Source organism: Lepisma saccharinum, chromosome 18 (genome assembly GCF_977018435.1).
Source record: "Lepisma saccharinum chromosome 18, izLepSacc3.1, whole genome shotgun sequence".
NCBI classification, from domain to species: Eukaryota; Metazoa; Arthropoda; class Insecta; order Zygentoma; family Lepismatidae; genus Lepisma; species Lepisma saccharinum.
Window position 1 is genome coordinate 14,814,009 of NC_139246.1, and position 21,752 is coordinate 14,835,760.

The following is a 21,752-nucleotide window of genomic DNA, read 5'->3' on the forward strand; positions in this document are numbered from 1 at the left end:
CGATTTCTTACATACCTAGCAGAGGAACGACAGAGGAACAACAGAAAGAAGTTATGAAAAACTTTGAAAGTTCGTGTTAAGATCTAATGACACAACGGCCCAAATAAAAACAGTTCGTAATTCGTGGTAACCGAAATTCGCGTTAACCGATGAAACTTTCTATAAGATATAATACAATCCCTGCCGGAACCAACATTTTGTTCATGTTAACCGAGTGTTCGTCTTAAGCGAGTTTGCGTTAACGAGGGTTTACTGTAGTTATGTTATTTACATGGACCACTCTTCGTGGAATGTTCCAATTACTCTTAAAAATTTATCCGATAATAAATATCACTGCGGTAGTAAATCTGCAGTGTGACTTTGCATACACGCAGAATATAGACTAGGTGGTGTTTCTTGAGGACACGTAGCTTCGAAACGAAGTCTTAATGAGAAACAACAGCAACTGATAGTTTTTGTGAGTGTGCGTGAGGCTGTTGCTAACTTGTAAACCCATTATCTTTTGCTAGGAAAACAATAACATGTTCGAAAGTTCGTTCTCTTTCGTGTCAAAGAACTTTTAACGATAAAGAAGTTTCGAAATGATGGATTTCATTACGAATTTTATTCTTCCTGTCTCCAATTAAACGACAAATCGAAGGTTCCCACATGCAAACTGTCAACACGTGTCCGAGTTCGATGTATTCTCTTAAACATTGCAAAAGAACTAATTTCAAGGCAAAATATATTGTTTACACATGATGAAGAAAGCACCCGAAATTTGTCTATATAAGCAGAATGCATTCATCAAAGGTATCGTCTGACGTTAGAAAACCATACGACTTTGTCATGGGTGAGTACGAAGGGGAAAAAATAGTAATATTGTAACATAGTGGATGTCTACCCAAGAAAGAAATTTCGACGGTTATAATTATTTCTATATTTATTATTATTCGTTTATGTATTTTATGTAGGATAAGTGTTATTTGTAAGATTATGTCATGAGGTTGAAGTACGGATATTAAATATAATAATCTTTCATTTGCTTGGTAGTGTTTGCTTTCTGCTGAGATAGGCAAATTGTGGACATCGCGCTACGACGGTTCGAATCCCGGCCTGGGCATGGATGTGTGAGTGTCCATTCATCAACTTCACCATATCATGACTCATCTACATCTTCGCAAATTAGCCAAAAGTGGCACAAAAAGCGAAGTAAAATAAAGCAAATCAATCAATCAACCTAAATTCAGTGCAAACTTGCCCCACAGGGTATCAAACCCAGTATCCATTGGCTACAAAACGATAACAATAGCGTATGTACTAAAGGGGATGATCCCTATTATACGAGGGTAATTCAGTAAGTTTATTAAGAAAGTATTGTCAGATACTGACTTGAAAACCGTTTTAATTTTTCAACATAATCTCCACCAATATTGATACACTTATTCCACCAGTGTCACAAATCTACGTTCTTCATTGCGTTCATTATTCTAATTTTTACAGGTAAATTGACGTTGATTTGCTTCGTATTTGTTGCGACTTGCCTCGTGATGCAGACAGCAGCACAAAGTGAAGGTACGTACCACACAACGTTCACAATAAGCATATGGTATAAGATCGATGATAAATATAACTATACTCCGTCCCAGCTAACTATGAAGCAGGCGAACGAAAACAAGTCTCTGCGCAAGCAGTAACGCGAGACAGTTCCACCAATGAACACGTGAGGGGGGAAAGAAAAGGCGTGGAGAGGGGGAAAGCGACTGAAGTTACCAGCCTTCCCATCAGAGTCTACTGCTTCGCTCTGGCCAATAGATTTCCCTCGCTTCTCTGACGCTATGCGCGGCCTTGCTCCACAGTTAACTGGGACATAGTATATATATATATTTTTCAGTTCGAATGCGAATTCTGAGGTATTTCAGTTCAGCCCCGCGCTTCCCTCTTCCGCACTCCCATTCCTATCTATTCCCCGTGCAGCACCCAATGAACAGGCAGAAGGCGTGTGTTAGTTGTGTTTGGAGTGGAACAGGCTACTGCGTGGGGAGACGATGCCGTGACCTTGAAGCGCAGTTTGGAAATGAAAGCAGTATAGTAGTCTACATCCTTAGTGAAATTCTTTATATTATCTACGTGATTGAATATCACCAGTACTGTAATCAATAGGGAGCGGAAGTTGATGACCTAACTAATATAGGTATATGACCTATAGAATGTCTTAAAAATTGGGGGAAATGGCGTAAAAATTGCAAAAAAATGACCATTAAATTTGTTAGTTTCAGGCTAAAAATTGACCTTATCTGATCTTAAATCTGAGTTTTGCCCAGACGGACATCTGGTGGTTTCCACCGACACAACAAAGACTGTCACCAGTTCAGCATTTCTTTTGATCGTAAATTGCAATCCTGTGAGATATATTTAGGCCTATGTTCACCTTGGAGAAAAGACTCAAGAATATTACCAAAATGAAAGAAGAGACTAAATGTGACGAAACAATACACCGAATATTGCGAAAAATGGAAAATGCCGAAAATCCGGGAAAATTACCTAAAACCTGAAAATTGGCAAAAAATGCACTTTAAAATTACCTTTTTGGGGTTTTAGGCGAAATGTAATATTGTGCATATTTAATGGGCATCGTGTCAAAGATGTCAGAAAAAAGATGGCATTTCATCAACTTCAGCTCCCTAGTAATCAACATTTTCGTCATTCATTTGATGAATTTTTTTATATATTCATTTGATGTTATCTTGCAATGCAATGATTCCTTGTACAATTTTGATAAAACATTATTCTTATTAAGCCTTAGTTCGTTTTCAATATAACTTTTATTAAATATACTTTTAATTAACCTTGCAACTCATTATTGCATTGAAAGATAACATTTGATGAAAATATTACTTACTTACTTACTTCTTCTTCCCCTTCGTGCTGTTAGGCGTCTGGGTCCTTCAGCCATCTGCTAAAACTCTTCCTATCTTGTGTCATTCTCTTAACTTCCATTAGTGCCTTTCCTCTTTTAGTAACCATCTCTTACAGGTATTGCTCCCATTCTATCCGAGGTCTTCCTCTTCCTCTCCTTCCTTCTGGTCTCGCCTCCATTACTTGTTTCGGTTTTCTTTCTTCTCCCATTCTCATGGCATGGCCATACCAGCCCAGTGTTCTTCTCTCTATTATCTCTTCAATTGATTCTACTTGTAGCTGTTCCCTGATTTTAGTGTTCCTGATTCTATATCGTCTAGTTTTCCCTACGACTCTTCTGAGGTATTTCATCTCTGTTGCTGATAATCTACTTTTATGCTCATTTTGGAGCGTTAAGCTTTCTATGCCACATAGCATTGTTGGTATAATTATGGTTTTGTAAATCCTTAAATTAGGATTTTCTTGTACCTCCTTTTTCCCTACTATTGTATTACTTATTTGGTAATATATATTTTATTTGTTTTTGAACCCTGCTATTTATCTCTTCTACTTTTTCATCGGCTGTTATTATTGTTCCCAAATATTCATATCTATTCACTTGTTCTAGCTGTTCTCCTTGACATTTTATTTCCAATCTCTGCCCATTCTATTACTGTATTTTCTAGTTCCTGTTTTGTTGATGTTTTGTATGCTATGTCATCAGCATACAGAAGTGATTGTACATAAACTGGTTTCAGTTTCCTATTTCCAACCTTACATTTTCGTGTTCTTCTTCTATTTTCTTTATGTATTTGATCCATTAGTATTATAAATAATAAGGGGCTGAGGCTATCTCCTTGTTTTACTCCTTTGTTCATGTTAAATTCTTTTGAATTCTCCCCTCCTATTCTCACTATTCCTTTAACTGTCTTGTAGACACTTTGTATTCTTCTTACTAATTTTTCTGAGGCTCCTTTTTTCTGTAACGCTGACCATAGTTGCTGTCGTGGTACTGTATCCAAGGCTGCCTTTAAATCCAGAAAGGCTACAAACAGTTCTTTTTCTCTGCTAAGAAATTTATCTATGGCTTGTTGTAGCGTGAAAATGTGATCTTGCGTTTGTCTTCCTCTTCTGAAAGCTGCTTGTTCTTCTTCTAACTCCTCCTCTACTTCATCTCTTAGCCTTCTTTCTAAGATCCTTGTGTACATTTTTAGAGTTACTGAAGATAGACAGATTGCTCTATAGTTTTCACATTTTACAGTGCTACCCTTTTTGTGAATTGGTATGATCATGTTTCTTTCCCAATCTTTGGGTATTTTAATTATCTTCCGTGCTTCATTACAAATCTTCCACAACCATTGTACAACTTTCTTTCCTCCCATCTTTATTAGTTCTGGGTATACTTCGTCTGCTCCTGCTGCTTTTCCTAATTTCACTCTCTTTATTGCATCCTCCACTTCTTGCATTTTTATTTCATCTCTTCCATCCTCTTCTACATTTGCACTCTCTATTGCATCTTCTTCATTCATCTTCCCATTTTCATCTCTAAATGTGTTTTCGTAATACTTACTCCATGTCTTCAATATATCTTTAGTTTCTCTTTGAATCTTTCCTGATTCATCTTCTATGTTTCTTATTCTCTTCCCATATTTTCCTTTCATTGGTTTTATTGTCTGCCAGAACTTTCGACTATTCGATTGATAGTTTTTCTCTATTTCTAATCCAAACTCTTCCCATGATTCTTTCTTTGCTTGTCGGACTGCTTCTTTTGCCTCATTTCTCCTCTGAACATACTCATTCTATTTCTCCTCTGTTTTATTTTACATGCACCTCTTCCATGCTTGTTTCTTCCTTTTAACGATTTATTTTACCAAGTTATTCCACCATCTTGATATTTTCTTTTGATCTCCTACAGTTGTTAAGCCACAAACTTCTGTAGCTGTTTTAATCAATACTCTTTTTAGACTATTCCATCTTTCTTCTAATTCTTCTTTATCTTGGTTCTGGATACTTCTCTCTCTCTCTCGTTTGTTCAACTCTTCCTTCACTTGCCTTTTAAATTCATTTTGCTTGCATTCTGTCCTTAGTTCTCCTATTTTAATTTTTGTGTACTTTACTTTTTGTATTTGTTTAGGTTCCTGGAATCTTGTTTTCATTATTAGTAATTTATGCTCGGTGCTTAGTTCTGCACTTCTGTACACTCTGACATCTTGTATTGCATACCTTGTATTTTCTGTGTAAGTGAAATAATCTATTGCACTTCTTGCTCTTCTTCTTTCTGCTACAAATGTTATTTTATGTATTGTTTTATGTGGAAAAATGTATTTCCTATAAGTAAATTATTGTCTATACAATATTCAATCATTCTCTCTCCATTGCTATTTTTCACTGTTTATGCTGTATGCTTTCCCATACACTCGTTCCCCTTCTCCGATTCATTTCCAATTCTGGCATTCCAGTCTCCCATGATGATCACATGTCTAGCAAAGTCCTTAGCCTTATTTATAGTATCCTGTAGGTTGACATAGAAAATATCTTTTTCACATTCATTTGCATCCTCTGTAGGTGCATAGATCTGAATAAGTGATATCTTCTCCTCCATGTCCATATCTACTCTTAATATTCTTGATGTAATTGGTTCCTAATTTACTATTCTCTTTGTGCATTCTTCTTCAAATATTATACGTACACCTTCTTTTGCTCTTGCTTTCCTATCTACTCCTGAGAATATTAAGGCATATCCCTTATTCATCAGCATCTCTCCTGATCCTTTCCTTTTAGTCTCGCTTATGCCTAAGATTTTAATCTTGTATTTTTCCATTTCTTCTATTATCTCACATTCATTTCCTGTCAGAGAGGTTATATTCCATGTTCAAATAATCATTTTCCTTTTCTTGCCTTGTCGTTTCCATTTCATCTGTCCGGCATCTACCTTATGTCTTCTCTGAATAAAATGTATTTCGACGCCACGTGGGTTATTAGCCCTACAGTGAGCCTAGCCGAATGAAGGGGCTGCCTTCTTATGGCTTTCCGGCCTGCCAGTTTGGAGGGTTTACTCCCTCGCAGTGTCACAGCCATTCTGTTGCTCCAACTCCGCCTGTGACTGTCTGGTTCTAGACTCTTTTGGACTGATGTCCTCATCGACTCTAGGCCAGTACTGAAGAGGCTGCTCCACCTCTTCAGGGATTTTTATCGACTTCTCAGTCTAGATCCACAGTGTTTAGCGAAATGAGGGTCACCTCGAGAAGGATGTGTTCATCGAACACGCACTGCGGTCTTGGCAAGGGAGAGGTTATATGTTCACTTCACCTTACCCTGGGTCGCTCCTCGACCCCGATGAAAATATTAATTTTCATCAAATCAATGAAAAGCTTACCAACTACGTTAAGGGAGGTATTCAATCAAATGCCCAACCTAATGGACCACTGAATATATAAATTAGTAATTATGTTTATCGTTCTCTTTGCACGAAGAATTCAAAATATGTTAATTGACACAATACGTATAATTTTTTGACTCCAGTAAAACATTAGAGTGCATAAACTGAAAATAATAGACTTTTAGTAATCAAAATACACAGAAAAATGAATAAAATTGGAATTTTATCAATTTCTGCTTTGTGTGATACACTGAAAATGCATCAGTTGCTAAGATTATAATAATTTCCAAGAAAATAAAATTGTTCTTAAAAATGCATCAACCTTGATTTTAATGTATTTCAAGTTCTGTGTGTTGAATGAAAAACGTTATATATTATTTTTGAAGGTTTTCTACTAATCCTATTGGTTTAATATAATCTTATATGCAGTGGCGGCGATTAGTGTGGCGTGGGGACCCCCCGAGATTTGGGGCACAACCGCCGCTACTGCTTATATGTAATAAGTATTTTAATGATATTTGGACCGAAGCAATTGTTATAGAAGCCTAAGCCTGAGACAGAATATGCCTAATTATGTCTTAATTTATTTCAGGAAAACCAGGCCTCTGCCCACTGCCCCCTCCAATAGGCACGTGCATACAGCAATGCACATCGGACGCTAATTGCTCAGGCGATAGGAAATGTTGTAGAGTTGGATGTGGATTAGTATGTGTTTACCCAATCTTCACATCTTAATGTTTTATTGCAACGATGACAAGTATGTGTTGTCTGGCAATATCCAACATGTGTTACTTACTTCAACTTGTACGTACGTTGTATGTTACTTCCAGAAATAAATAATTCACTTGCAATCACATGTAGTGAGATGTGGTTTCACTGAAACGTGAGGGTCAGAAATTAGAGGAAATGCATGTGATGATAACGCAGAAGATAATAGAAGGATAAGGACATGGGAATTTTCAAGAGGTATAGAGAATTCTTGATTCTCTTGAGTGTGGAATTTATTGTAATCATCTTTATTTTATCCCATCCATCTCTGTCTCTCTGTTTGTCTGTCTGTCTGTCTCTCTCTGTGTGTCGAATTTCTTACATTCAGTGAACATTAAATAGTTTCCTCAATTTCACACCTAACATTCGAAAGATAATGCGTGTGTTAGGTGCGTATGTGTCTGTATACATGTTGTAAATGTAAATATGTTGATGTTACCATCTGCAATTGGAGATTTGCGCCGCGGGAAAGAAGACGAATACAGTATATCCGGTAAGCCAATCAGAAGCAGGATACGGTACAAGACGATAAACGTTTCCAACCACTTCCTTCTCACACTTAATAACTTATTCCCTAATCGTAAAATTATGAATGTTCAAGAGACACTACCCTTTAAATGATTCTTTGTACCGCAAATTCATTGGCTAAAACAAGCACATGAAGACAATTGCAAGGGTTCGTTTTAGGTCAAATTTGTTGTCAGATAAACTATTCCGTACTGGACCTTCAAAGTGAATTCCGAACCACTGTACAATGTACTTACGCCAGGAAACGAACCCAAGGACCCTTGATTTTAAAGTGATAGAATTATTAGATCTTTGTGGTTGAAGTAGTTCTATGTTATGGAATTATTAGATCTTTGTGGTTGAAGTAGTTCTATGTTATGGAATTATTAGATCCTTGTGGTTGAAGTAGTTCTATGTTATGAAATTATTAGATCCTTGTGGTTGAAGTAGTTCTATGTTATAGAATTATTAGATCTTTGTGATTGAAGTAGTTCTATATTATAGAATTATTAGATCCTTGTGATTGAAGTAGTTCTATGTTATTGAATTATTAGATCCTTGTGATTGAAGTAGTTTTATGTTATTTGTATCAACAATGGTTACAGAAAGGTATAAACTACAGAATTTCTTTTCCTTAGGTGGAAGGGATGAACTTCTGGTAAGGCACCCAAAAGTCAACATTACCCCACCCCCAACCCTAGTTCACCCTGGTAGAGCCTAACACATATATTTCTGCCTTGCGATGCGCGACACAACTCAACAAGCAGTGTTGCTAATGGAGCAGATAGAAAAATCGCTCCAGTGCACCGATGCACAGCTGTTACGTACACCAAGAAAATTAGGGAATTCAGGTCTATCTAACGTTGAGTTTTAAACGTCATGCATTATACCAGGACTAGGATTAATATGTACTAACGAGTAGCTTTGTATGTAGCTACATACATATGGACTAAAAATTGGCAAAATATGGACTAACACATACGTAAAATTACCAAAAATGCTGCAAAGAAGACTTCTTCATAGTGATTCCTTATTTGAGTGATTTCAAACAAAATAAACACTTTATTATTTTCCATTGCATTAATGCACTGGTGGCGTTCTAACTGTTCACTCCCAAAACCCGTCTACACTTGTACGGAACTGCAACGACAGATACTACACGACCGACACTGCCACTGCTTTGAGAACTAAAAATATAATAACATGCGAACGTGTTAAACCGCGACAATTGGACCTCAACACTCCTCCTCAAGCAGTATTATTGCCTCTCTATGATCGGCGACAGTCAGTTGCCTTTGTTCTACATTTACAAACGATGCCGGCTTTCACAACAATAACAAGTACAAATACTGCCACTAGACGATAAGCTGCGCGGCTTTTTATATTTTTTTACTATGAACTTGTCACCCATCAAAGCATGGCAATGTTAACACAGAAAACAATATGCATCGCATTAAGCAGCAAAAATGACAGCCTCCTCTATCTATGCAATTTCTACAAGAACACGTGCCGGAGCCAAGAGTTGAAATGCTCATGGAGCCACATAATTTATTTCTTTTAAACAATTCAAAAAATATGATGTATGAACAATTTTTGAATTTTGGCTATGCAAGGTTTTTGATTTCAACTTTGACAGAACTTGAGACATTATGGCATTTAACGTTCATTAACAAACACGCACACAACGTCAAACCGGTCAAATACTTAGTATAAAATAAAAATATGGTGCTTCCAATCCAACAAAACTCACCGTCACTTTAACTGCCTTTCTCCTCCCGTGACAGAAAAAGTGCTTCATTATTACAGATGGCAACACTAGTTACTAGCTAGCCAATGAACATGCACTGCAACCACTTCGTCATGCTATATTGCCATATTACCGTCCCTGCCGAACGGTGTGAACCGCGAGCTGGAGCGCTATTCAATTGTTTTCAATTATGTTTGCGCGAGTGTGTCCAGGAATGGAATGACAATATGGCAACAATTGCGAAGGTTGGCAAGCAGCGTAGAACACTTGATGCTAAGAGAGAGGGAGACGAAACGCAAATTGGTATGTGCGCAACGGCAAAGATATGTGTGTTGCACTCTAACTACTTTTTGCAGGCCAACGAGGCTCTGGAGCCTAGATCCACAACCAAGATAATCCTGTGTGGAGTTGTCTTGTCCTATCTTTGTTCTATTGTGTGCCGAGTGCTTTACAGCCTCAACTTTTAGTAGTTAATATTTTATCCTCGGAAACAGTATAGCTTTAGTTCGTGTTAAGTAATGAGTGAATTACTTTTAAAAATTGAGTTAGGATGTTTAGTGCCTGCCCTAAATTTTGTTTTAGTTAAGGGCATGGGAGTATTTAAGGGGAGGTTCAACGGGTCCAAACCCCCTCCTTTTGGTTCAGTAAAATTACCAGATTAGCTGTTCTATTTGCTTGTTTATAAAAATTTCTTCGGACCTTTTTTAATCTCCTAAATTCGAGACGTATAAGATGGGATACGGATGGGAAGGAAATTACAAAATTTCAAACACTAGATGGGACTGCAAACCAAATGTCTGCAATTTCCTGATAGTTTCGGAATTTCTGCGATAAGAAACTGCATTGGGACTGTGAAATCAGTTATATTATTTCCCCTCGAGTCTTCTTAAAGAAATTTGGTTTTTAAAAACGCAGTGCAAGAAAACCAGGTAAACATTGTAACATTCTCAAGTTGTTTGACACAAGATTGACAGAAAAGTATCAATACTAAGTAGCGTGACTTCGTGACTACATACACACAATTTTGTCTGGTTCAGCACCTCCTCCCTCCCCCCCCCCACCCCCAACAAGCTTCCGGTCAGCAGTGTCCTGGATTTTCACTTATGAAATAAAACAACCATAATCAGCAAAAGTTGAACCCCCCCTTCCTTACGTGAACTATATATATATATACGCCCATGTTTAAGGGCCTTTTCCTAGTATTTTGCAAAGGGTCAAAATAGCCTATGTGCTGATGTGGTCTTACTGTAAAAATCAATTAATCATTTCCTCAGGCGAAACAGTGATAAACATGGGAAATATTTTGCTTTGAATGCTCTTGCTTTTTGTCAGTCAGACAACGTTACTGCCTTGTAATCAACAAACCTCGGATTCATGCTATTTTCTATGATCTGGCTGGTAATACGAGGGCCTTACAATTATATCCAAGAGCACGTCTACATGGGACTGCAAATTGTCCACAAATTTCTTCCATCATTCTTTTCTCATTTCGTCCGTAGAACCAGGTGTGGCTTTATTTCACATTCATATAAATTTTGAGAAAATATTGCTGTAGATCTTTCCATCGAAGGCTCCGGGTTTGGTTCGAGGCATGAAGAGAGAGTGTCGCTTATTTTTAAGTTTCTAGAAGGAGTTCTTGCGCCAACTCAACCGACACATTCCTTGATCATATCTGACGATCGTGCTGCACCCACCACACACTCCAGACATGGTCCCAATTTTTTTTTAAAAAAAATCTTGAATTGAAGTCGTTCTGAAACTACGAAAAATACAAAGGAAAATTTCATAAAAGAATTGTGCGACACGGGGGGTGAAGGGGGGCTCAAGATAAAATTTACACCTCGGCGAGGGAGAGTTTTCGCGGCCCACTTAATTTCTACCCTGCCACCCCCTAAACTATCCACCCTGCTTCCACTCACCTCAATAAATACGTGACTATGTCATGCGGTTGTGCTTTTAACGAGGAAAATTAACCTTATTTTTTTAAAAAATAATGCTTTAAATACCTACATAATACTATCTAATAACTAAATAATATCTAAATAGCTACATGTAAATGTAAGGGTAAAGATGCATATGCACACATGCAATGAAGGCATATGGGGCTAAGGTTGAGCTCCACATATTCTTGATCTCGGCCGTAGTTAGGATGATGTGATCAGCATCACGCCCGGCCCCCAGGTACCCAATGATACGAGGATGGATGCGCATTGAAACAGGGAAATGACTGGAAAAATTCCTGCTCCATGTCACCTGCCCCAGGATTCGAACTTGGGTCTTCCGCGTAGTAGTCAGATTATCTACCAACTGAGCTATCGCGGGTCGAAAAGGATACATTTTCCTGATATGACGTTTTCACAAAAAATACATTCCGTGACTTTTCCAAGTTTTCTAGACTGGTAAGACACCATGGAAACTAACGGTTAAGTTGCTCACATTACATACAAACTGATGCATGATTGGCAAAATGCATATAAAAGTCAAGCATTACTATCTTAGTCCCAAATAACGATTACTATTACTCAAAGCAATAATACAAGGTGACACAAAAGTCATCACCTGATTTTCTGAGCTTAGAGCTTTGGTTTTAAATTAAACAAATTAAATTAAACAACGTAGGTTTTTTGTGTTAAACTTTTATTGATACTTATATGTTTTATGTCCTCAATTTTTAAAGATAACATCCAATAAATGACCACCTTTCGAATTGATGCAAATTTGGGCTCTTTTTATTGCGTTTTCCATGGTGTTGGAAATTTGCGGGGAAAGGTTTTCAATTTCATGCTGATCCTTTAGTTGCTGTAACGTCTTTGGCTTATTCGCATAAACCAATGACTTCAAATATCCCCAAAAGAAAAAAACCTGGAGCTGTCAAATCGGGGGACCTGGCCGGCCATGGCAAATCACCAAAACGGGATATTACTCTACCCGGAAAAGTGTCACAATTTTTCCACGTTCTTGTGGGATATACTTATTCATTTTCGCACACAATAAATGTCTTGAGTATTTTCTATTTAACTGACAAAACACTACTATTATAAACAACAAGATGTCAAAATAAAGGTCAGTTCAAATAGGATGATGACTTTTGCGCCACCCTTAAAATCAGTTTTTAATTATACAAGTAAGGCTTTGATGTTACTGAAGGTGGACACCCTGGTTTGTACGCTCTTGAGTCGCCCCTGGTGCACCATTCCAGAAATCAGCCCTCATACGTATTCCCTTTGCATTTTTCGTTACAGTAACCTGATAAATACTTGACTTTAAATCAACAACTAATTGCTACAGTCACCGGTTCATCTAAAATGCCTTGTGCCATTCACACACATAATCGAGGACCCGGAAGTGTGCCCAAGGTCCATTTAATAACATGCCGATAACATAAATCAGTCCACTATGCAATCCGAAGACCTTCAGCATATGAGCCACACCACCATCCACGAAAGTTAATCACGTGATCATTTTTGCACCATAATGATAATGTCTATAATGACAGTTGAAAGGTGATACGGTTATTTGTTGTTTCTAACGAAGCCTTTGTCCAATCGAGGTTCAAGCTGTGACTTCCGGTTTTCTCTCTGTGAATAAAAACCAGCGATAAATTTTAATGAATGCGAATAACGATAACAGGAAGCGCAATCTTCAACCACATCCTCGTGAGTAGTTGCTTGCAGTGTATTTCGTAACGTGGCATGTTGGCAAAAGGGCACATACTGTTTAATTTTTAAATACCTTCTTCCCTAGTGTCACCTAAAAATATATACATATATTTTTTTAAAATTTCTGTATGCCCAGTGGAGCTGATTTCAATTGAAGCGAGATTGCAAACTGTAAAGAATTGAATTCTAGAATTACAGCGGTGTAGTCGCTGTGGTTAATTTCACTTCTGCCACTTATGGCCAATCGCGAAGATAAGGATGAGTAATATTATCTGGTGCTTACAAAATATTGGGTGGATTTTGTAAGGCTCTATTTTCACCAATACCGAACAAAAATACATGATATTACCACCATTTGAAAAGAGGAATTTGCAGTTTCAATCACACCTTCACTTCAATTAATTTTACTTAAACCCAACGTGTGGCAGGACAGATATCCAAGCGGTACTTTCATTCTCGCCAAACCTTCCGCATGGCCATCCCGGTCACCGGACCTCAAGTCTGTTATTTCTTCCTCTGAAGACAATATTTACGTTCCTCCACTTCCAGAGATACTGCTAGAATTGCGAAAGTGCATCGACATTGCCATCAGAAACATCATGCAAGACATGCTTCAGAAGATTTGGCTAGAATGGGAGTGCCACCTCAACGTCGACGTTGTGCACACATCAAATGAATTTAAGGTGTGTGTGAAACTGCAAATATTTCCTTTTTCAAAGATATATTTTCCATTGATATATTTCTCTTCAATTTCAGGCCTATCAAGCTACCAATTTATATAGGTACTGAGTGATAGTGGCATCAAAACACAGTGGCGTTCCGTGCGAACCCTGCTGTGGGAAATCCAGCATAACCTACAAAGCTCCAGGGCCACTGTTGTCCATCCAACGGTTGCCGTCAAACCGTTGTTGTTGGGCAGAGCGCTTGCTTTGTGAATTGACTTCTCAGTTGAAGAAGAATGTTTCGTCTTGCTTTTCGACTTATCCGTTATCTGCCTTCTTCACCAGCCATCTTCCGTTCTTTGCTTTCTTCCCTCGCTGTCTACATTCTTCGTCTAATCTACAAACACCGCAAGTCAATACCATATAAGAGCGTTTCCAGGACTCTAAGCTTGTTTGCGCTTGTACAGCGAGTGTTCAATCTTTTCTCCCGACGTTACAAATAGAATTTAACCTTCATTTTATTCTGCTTCTGTATTGTGACCTACCTTATTGGCTAAACCAGTTGTTACTGGAATTCCCACAATGTATTTTCTTAGATTATGCACAGTTTTATTTATTACAAGTAAATCCTAATCGGCTGCAAAATATATCTACATAACTACAAAAATGTTTCAACGGATTTTATTAGGAAATATTTATATTTTCAGTCGCTCTAAAATGGTATTTAGATCGGTGTAAATAGATCTAAATAAATTTAACACTTATTAGGGAAACAAGTTCTTCGCTTTGTTATATTTCGGTATATATATCTCGTAACAAGGCAATGTTGAGCATGTTGATGTCACCCATATATTGTTGAATAAAATTTAAGGACTACACAGTAAGAAGTTTTTACTTAAGACCGTAAAGAACATTTTTATCTGTAAAGTAATTCAATTCGGTCCAGGAACCTTTTTTCACGATCAATTTAAATACTGTCCAGGAACCTTTATTCCAGTTTCAATTTCAATACGGTCCAGGAACCATTTTTTTTTTTTAATCAGTTTAAATAGGGTCCAAGTTCCTTATTGAAATGAAACAATACGCAACTTGGATCGATTTCGGACCTGACGATAAACAATTATCCACTTGTGAGCATGAAAGACTAATCCAGATGCTGTCTGCCTCGAGAATCTAAGGTACAAGGTAGAAATGGGCGAGACGCAAACGCTGTAGTCAAGTTACCCCTCTCCATGTAGCCCCATTCTCTCGCGCATGTTCCTTCACTTGGTACTAGCAACACTACCCGTCCCTGTTGTGATATCTGCTGGGAACACCTGACGTTACCTCATCGACGGTTCCTATTGGCTGCGGTTCCTGGATCGGATGCCGGAGCAACATGTGACGGGTTTGTTTGAACTCCATGTGACGCCACTATTATAGTTCATTGCGTCATGTACAGTCACTCTTCGAAAAGGGAGTTTTTGAACCTGGCCCACGAGAGAACAACAGCGTTATGATTTATTTCCTGCGGTTTCTACAACCGCAGTGTAACACTCCAATGTAAAACGTACTCGCGGACATTTTTAGAAAGCAACTTTTAATCGGCCAACCCTGGTCCAGGAATTGTAAATAAGTTCAATCCCTGACTGGGAGAGAAAATCAGCAAACGTAAATGCATTCTAGACAGTGTATAACCTTTTCATATTTAAAGCATTTCAATTGGGTCCAGGAACCTTTATTCCGGATGAATTTAAATTCGGTCCAGGAACCTTTTATCAATAAAAAATACGCATCTTGGACCGAATTTAAATTGTGCGAGAAAACAGATTCCGGTTCTGCAGCGATAGCCATTAGAATTTAAGGTTTCCTGGACCATTAATAACCCTGCTCTCACCTTCAGGGCCAAAGAGAGCTAACGTCACTCTCGCCTTCAGGGTCAAAGAGACCTAACGTCACTCCCATCTTCAGGGTCAAAGAGACCTAACGTCATTATCTTCTTCAGGGTCAAAGAGACCTAACGTCACTTCCATCTTCAGGGTCAAAGAGACCTAACGTCATTCTCTTCTTCAGGGTCAAAGAGACCTAACGTCACTCTCACCTTCAGGGTCAAAGAGACCTAACGTCACTCCCATCTTCAGGGCCAAAGAGACCAAACGTCATTCTCTTCTTCAGGGTCAAAGAGACCTAACGTCACTCTCGCCTTCAGGGTCAAAGAGACCTAACGTCACTCCCATCTTCAGGGTCAAAGAGACCTAACGTCATTATCTTCTTCAGGGTCAAAGAGACCTAACGTCACTTCCATCTTCAGGGTCAAAGAGACCTAACGTCATTCTCTTCTTCAGGGTCAAAGAGACCTAACGTCACTCTCACCTTCAGGGTCAAAGAGACCTAACGTCACTCCCATCTTCAGGGCCAAAGAGACCTAACGTCATTATCTTCTTCAGGGTCAAAGAGACCTAACGTCACTCTCACCTTCAGGGTCAAAGAGACCTAACGTCACTCCCATCTTCAGGGTCAAAGAGACCTAACGTCATTATCTTCTTCAGGGTCAAAGAGACCTAACGTCACTTCCATCTTCAGGGTCAAAGAGACCTAACGTCATTCTCTTCTTCAGGGTCAAAGAGACCTAACGTCATTATCTTCTTCAGGGTCAAAGAGACCTAACGTCACTTCCATCTTCAGGGTCAAAGAGACCTAACGTCATTCTCTTCTTCAGGGTCAAAGAGACCTAACGTCACTCTCACCTTCAGGGTCAAAGAGAGCTAACGCCACTCCCATCTTCAGAGTCAAAGAGACCTAACGTCATTATCTTCTTCAGGGCCAAATAGACCTAACGTCACTTCCATCTTCAGGGTCAAAGAGACCTAACGTCATTCTCTTCTTCAGGGTCAAAGAGACCTAACGTCACTCTCACCTTCAGGGTCAAAGAGACCTAACGTCACTCCCATCTTCAGGGTCAAAGAGACCTAACGTCATTCTCTTCTTCAGGGTCAAAGAGACCTAACGTCACTCTCACCTTCAGGGTCAAAGAGACCTAACGTCACTCCCATCTTCAGGGTCAAAGAGACCTAACGTCATTCTCTTCTTCAGGGTCAAAGAGACCTAACGTCACTCTCGCCTTCAGGGTCAAAGAGACCTAACGTCATTATCTTCTTCAGGGCCAAAGAGACCTAACGTCACTCCCATCTACAGGGTCAAAGAGACCTAACGTCATTCTCTTCTTCAGGGTCAAAGAGACCTAACGTCACTCTCGCCTTCAGGGTCAAAGAGACCTAACGTCATTATCTTCTTCAGGGTCAAAGAGACCTAACGTCACTTCCATCTTCAGGGTCAAAGAGACCTAACGTCATTCTCTTCTTCAGGGTCAAAGAGACCTAACGTCACTCTCACCTTCAGGGTCAAAGAGAGCTAACGCCACTATCATGTTCAGGGTCAATTTGACGTTAAATTTTATGTCAACACTTTATTCTTTAAAGAAAATACACAGTAACAGTGCATACAAGTCAGCAAGAAATGGAACACCACATACCAAATAATAGTTGCACTTAGTTTACTTTCCTGTTGTTTTATTTTGAACAGTTCTTCAATCACTGGATGAGATTAAAAACTGATATTGAAAAGTCCATTTCGTCTTGCAGTGGTGCAAGATATTGTTCCTTTTGAATCTCAGCAACACTTTTTTCTCGACGAACATGACACGTCGTTGGAACATCTGATGAAGCTTTGCGAGACAGATGAGGATGGTGGACACGAACCAGAATGGGCTGCAAGAAAATAGGTACATAATTACTTCACATTCACACGTGGGACTACGGTCTGGCAGGCAGCCTAGCTTTTTGGGGTGCTCAGTGGATTTTCATTAAGAACATTTTCGTGGCATAGTGGTTAGCACAGCTCACTACGACATCATGGGTTCCGAGTAAGAGAACCGATGTTCGTGAGAGTATATTCGGAGTTAGCCAAAAGTGGCAGAAAGGCGAAGTAAAATAAACAAAAATTAACCTTTTCTCTCTCACGCATTCATTGGTCGAGCCCTTTCATTTCTTGGATCTCGAGTGACGCATGCATCAATTGTGGGAAAATAATTATTACTTTCTTTCACTTCAGATCCAAGAAATGCAATATAAGCTTAGTTCAGCGCTCTCGTGTAAAGTAAATACTTCTCCTATATGAAGAAATTAGAATGTAGAAATGCTCATGAATGTCGTCGCAGAGCAAGCTGTCTTTTTTCCCACAATTGACGCATGCGCAGCATGCACCGCACGAGACGCCTCTGTCCTTGATCCTTTGTACCCCCCTGGAGAATGTGAAACATTTTGCATGGTTTATGAAGATTTTGTTGTTCTTGAACGTTTTCAGTTGATTTTAGCTCTCGGAAATGTGTTATTGTGAAGTAAAGTACGTCTGTTGCCTTAGCCCGAAGATTTCACGCAAGTGAATATAGCACCCAAAACGACTTTCCACAATAGCAGCTATAATTTTACGTAGTTAGGTTTGGTACTGATAGTTATTTTCGACGTTCTTTCGCTATTTTAGAGTGCATACAAACAGTTTTTATTAACAAGTAGCTGCGAGAATACTATACAATTGAAGGTTTTAACTTACGTGGGCCATTCTTTGGCATCAAATATCTCCGTTATTTGTGCTTTCCTAAAGCTGGGAGCACTTTTACATTACGTAAAACATTGAAATCTGTCAATTAAGAGAAAATTCGACGTAATTCTCGGGGGGTACAGTGGGTAAACTGCCTCCTATAACTCGTGAATGGTGTGTAGGTATCAGGTAAAACTGATTTTCTTTTTTCAAAGTACTTTCAGCTTTTTGGGTATTTTTAAAGGTGAAATAGCCTATTATAAGTGTCGACATTCGAACTTTGAACCTTGAGGTTCTTAATATAAGTGGAGACAATGTGGAGACCTCAATTTATGTGGGTTGTATGTGTATGCAGGGGCGGCTTAAAGGCCGCGTGACTGCCCAGGGCGCCGCTTTCGGTAGCAATTTATGTATAACAGTGTTATTTTGATATTATTATCTAGGTATTAAATATACACACACCTACAATAAACGTGTTCTTTAAGAGTAACACTTATGGTATTAGAAAATAAGGCAGCTATTTATCCTCGTTAAACCTTAAATATACAACATGGTCATGTTTTTATTTAGAGATGGTGGAAAGTAGCGGAACCATGGTGGAAAGTTAGAGAGGTTGAAGGGTAGAAATGGGGGAGGGGGAACAAAAATCCACCTCGCTCGGATGAAAATTTTATCTTGAGCCGCCCCTGTTCTTATATATCTTTACATGTAGAGATTTTTATTCTTTAAATTGCTGTCTACGTGTGTAATCCAATTATAAACATATGATGTTGTCCTGTGCACACTTTTGTACTGCTAAAGTAAACAGATATGTATATTAACCACAACAAATATAAAAAAAATTAAATTGGGACATTCCAGCGTTACGTGTGTGACATTTTCCATGCAAAATTTAACATTCTAGACATGAGATTGGATTAAAATATTCATATTGAACTGATTTCATGAAATAATGGTGTCGGCTGACATATGAGAAAAGCTTGAATATGATGGCATACAGGGGGTGCCCACAGAGGGGCGATTTTTTTTTGGGGGGGGGTAACAAAAGTTTATAGTTTAGCTACCAATTCTATATATCTTCACACAAAAATGCGGTGATCGTTTCATTTGATTGACTTGTTATTGATTTTTAGTTATGGTTATTAGTTTTTCTTTCTATCTGTGGGTGATGGCGGCAATTGGGTTGAAATAAAACACCACCTCTTAGGCCTTTAGAATCGGTTTGAGGGGGGGGGGGGCGTGCTGTTCGCATGAATACAAAGTTAGTAAAGCAGACAAACTATTAAAAATAAGGTTGATTCAGTACACTAACAATGGCAGTGAGCCTGAGCAGTTTTGCACGTTTTATGCTAGCAAACATGAAAGTGAGCCACGCTTTATCTTTTTTCGTCTTTTAATTTGAACTACAATGAAAGGATTCGAATTTCATGTGCCTATTGTTGGCATCTCGGCCAGTGGTAAACTGCCTGGTGTTTCTTTGTGGTAGTGCCTAGTCGGCTCGGAACTTCCGACATGAGGACTTCAGTTTTAGTGTTGTACGATTTCAGGCACGATTTGTTTCGCCTGTAGGCTATGTGTTCCTGTGCTACGACTGGCTGGATAGTTTAACATGCTTCAGTTTTCGTTGTCTAAAACTTAAATATTTCGAAAATTTATTTTTTAAAAAAATGAAATCAAATTATCGACATTTAAACAAAAATAAATTACTGCATGTTTATCCAAACTTTATTTGTGTGGGGGGTATGATGAGCAATTCTTGGGGGGGTTTAAGAACGATTTTGGGGGGGATGCGTGCTCGACCTTAGGGGGGCATGGACACCCCTGATGGTATAGGCTGAATCCACGAAAAGCATTAACAAAGTATGTTACGTGTGTGATGGATTAAAAATGTAGCATATTTTGACTTCATTGGTCTGTGAAGCATATACGCTGGATATGTTAGCAACTTTTATTTGTGAAATTCGCAAATTATATGCACTCACAAACATCTAAACCTCAATGCAATTAATAACATTAATAATTTCCATATTAATTCATTTTGTTATTTACATGGAGAATGACCACTTTTCGTGGAATATACCATTATCAATATTTAAACGAACTAACTATAAGAAGCTAGACAAACTTACTCATATGAAACTGTGTATGTTGATATGCACGAGAACAGCTTCCTGTGACTGCTTCCACCTTCTCTTTCTTCATTTTTTGTTCGATTTATTTTATATCTTCCATTGGCAGTATAAACATAAACGGGAGTACGATTATTGGATACATATTTTTTTAAGTCTTGTTGATTCAGAATTGTTGTATACGTTTCATATTTAACCTAAACAGAAAGGAACATGTATCCCCCTATTTAAAGAAACTTTCTTGGCTAAACATTAACAATAGAAGAAAATACTTAACACTCACCTTGATGCACAAAATACTTAAGAGTGGCTCCCCAAAATACTTATCCGATAAGATCTGTTCTCGTAGAACATCAGCCGAACATAATATCCGCAACAAGCACAATCTAAAAATCCCCAAACATAAAACCGCCACATATAACAAGTCCATCATTGTTACAGGGATCAGGGAATGGAACAAACTGCCTGCACCATTGACTCACATTATTTGCCATCAAAGTTTTAAGAAAAATCTGAAGAACTTACTATTGTCCCAACAACTTAATTAACCTTCATATGTTAACAATTGCACCTGCACTTATACATCATATAATGCATACCTAACCTACCCCCCCCCCCCCCGCATACACATTGAACTACCGAAGACTTATTACTTATCTTTACTCAACAGTATATATACTAATCTATTCAATGTATTATTTTATCATTGTATAATCTTTATATTATCTTTATTGTATTATCATGATCATTATGTGTTTTTTTTTCTTTCTTTTTGTTTTTATTCATTTATTGTATCTTTGACAAGAGTTGGTTGTAAGAACGGCCCATGAGGCCGAAACACGCCTCCTTAAATAAAGACCATTTTATTCTATTCTATTCTATTGGTGGTTGAACTGTCTTCGTACAATTAAATCTCTCCAACTCGTACTTTGGAGATACTACAGGGTGTTCCAAAACTCACATGACCAAAACTTTGAAGGTCAACCATGTGAAAAACATAAGATATGTTGGCCCATGCTCTTTTGCATTATATGCAATTCCTCGTCCAGTGATAGATGTAGTACTTTGTAAAAAAAAACATGTACAGAAATTAAACCCCAAGATTTATAAGGGGAGACCGGAGTGAGTTGACCATGTTTCTATGTTTAAATTTCTGCAGCTCTTAAAAAGTACTATCTACTATTGTTGAACTACTATGAGCAATACCTGTAGTTTCCTTGGCCACGATGAATTTTTATTGCACCATAATCCTACAACTTGGAAAGTTATTGTTTCTTCGAACTGTGTCAATATTGTTAACTCACCCTGTATATGGGGTGAGTTGACTATATGCGCGAAGTCAGTTAACAATATGTGTAATTCTACCCATCATATATGTTTAGGAATATTTTATTTCATACAATATACGGCCTTCCCTATGGCGCAGTGGTAGCGTCGTTGCCTTGTATT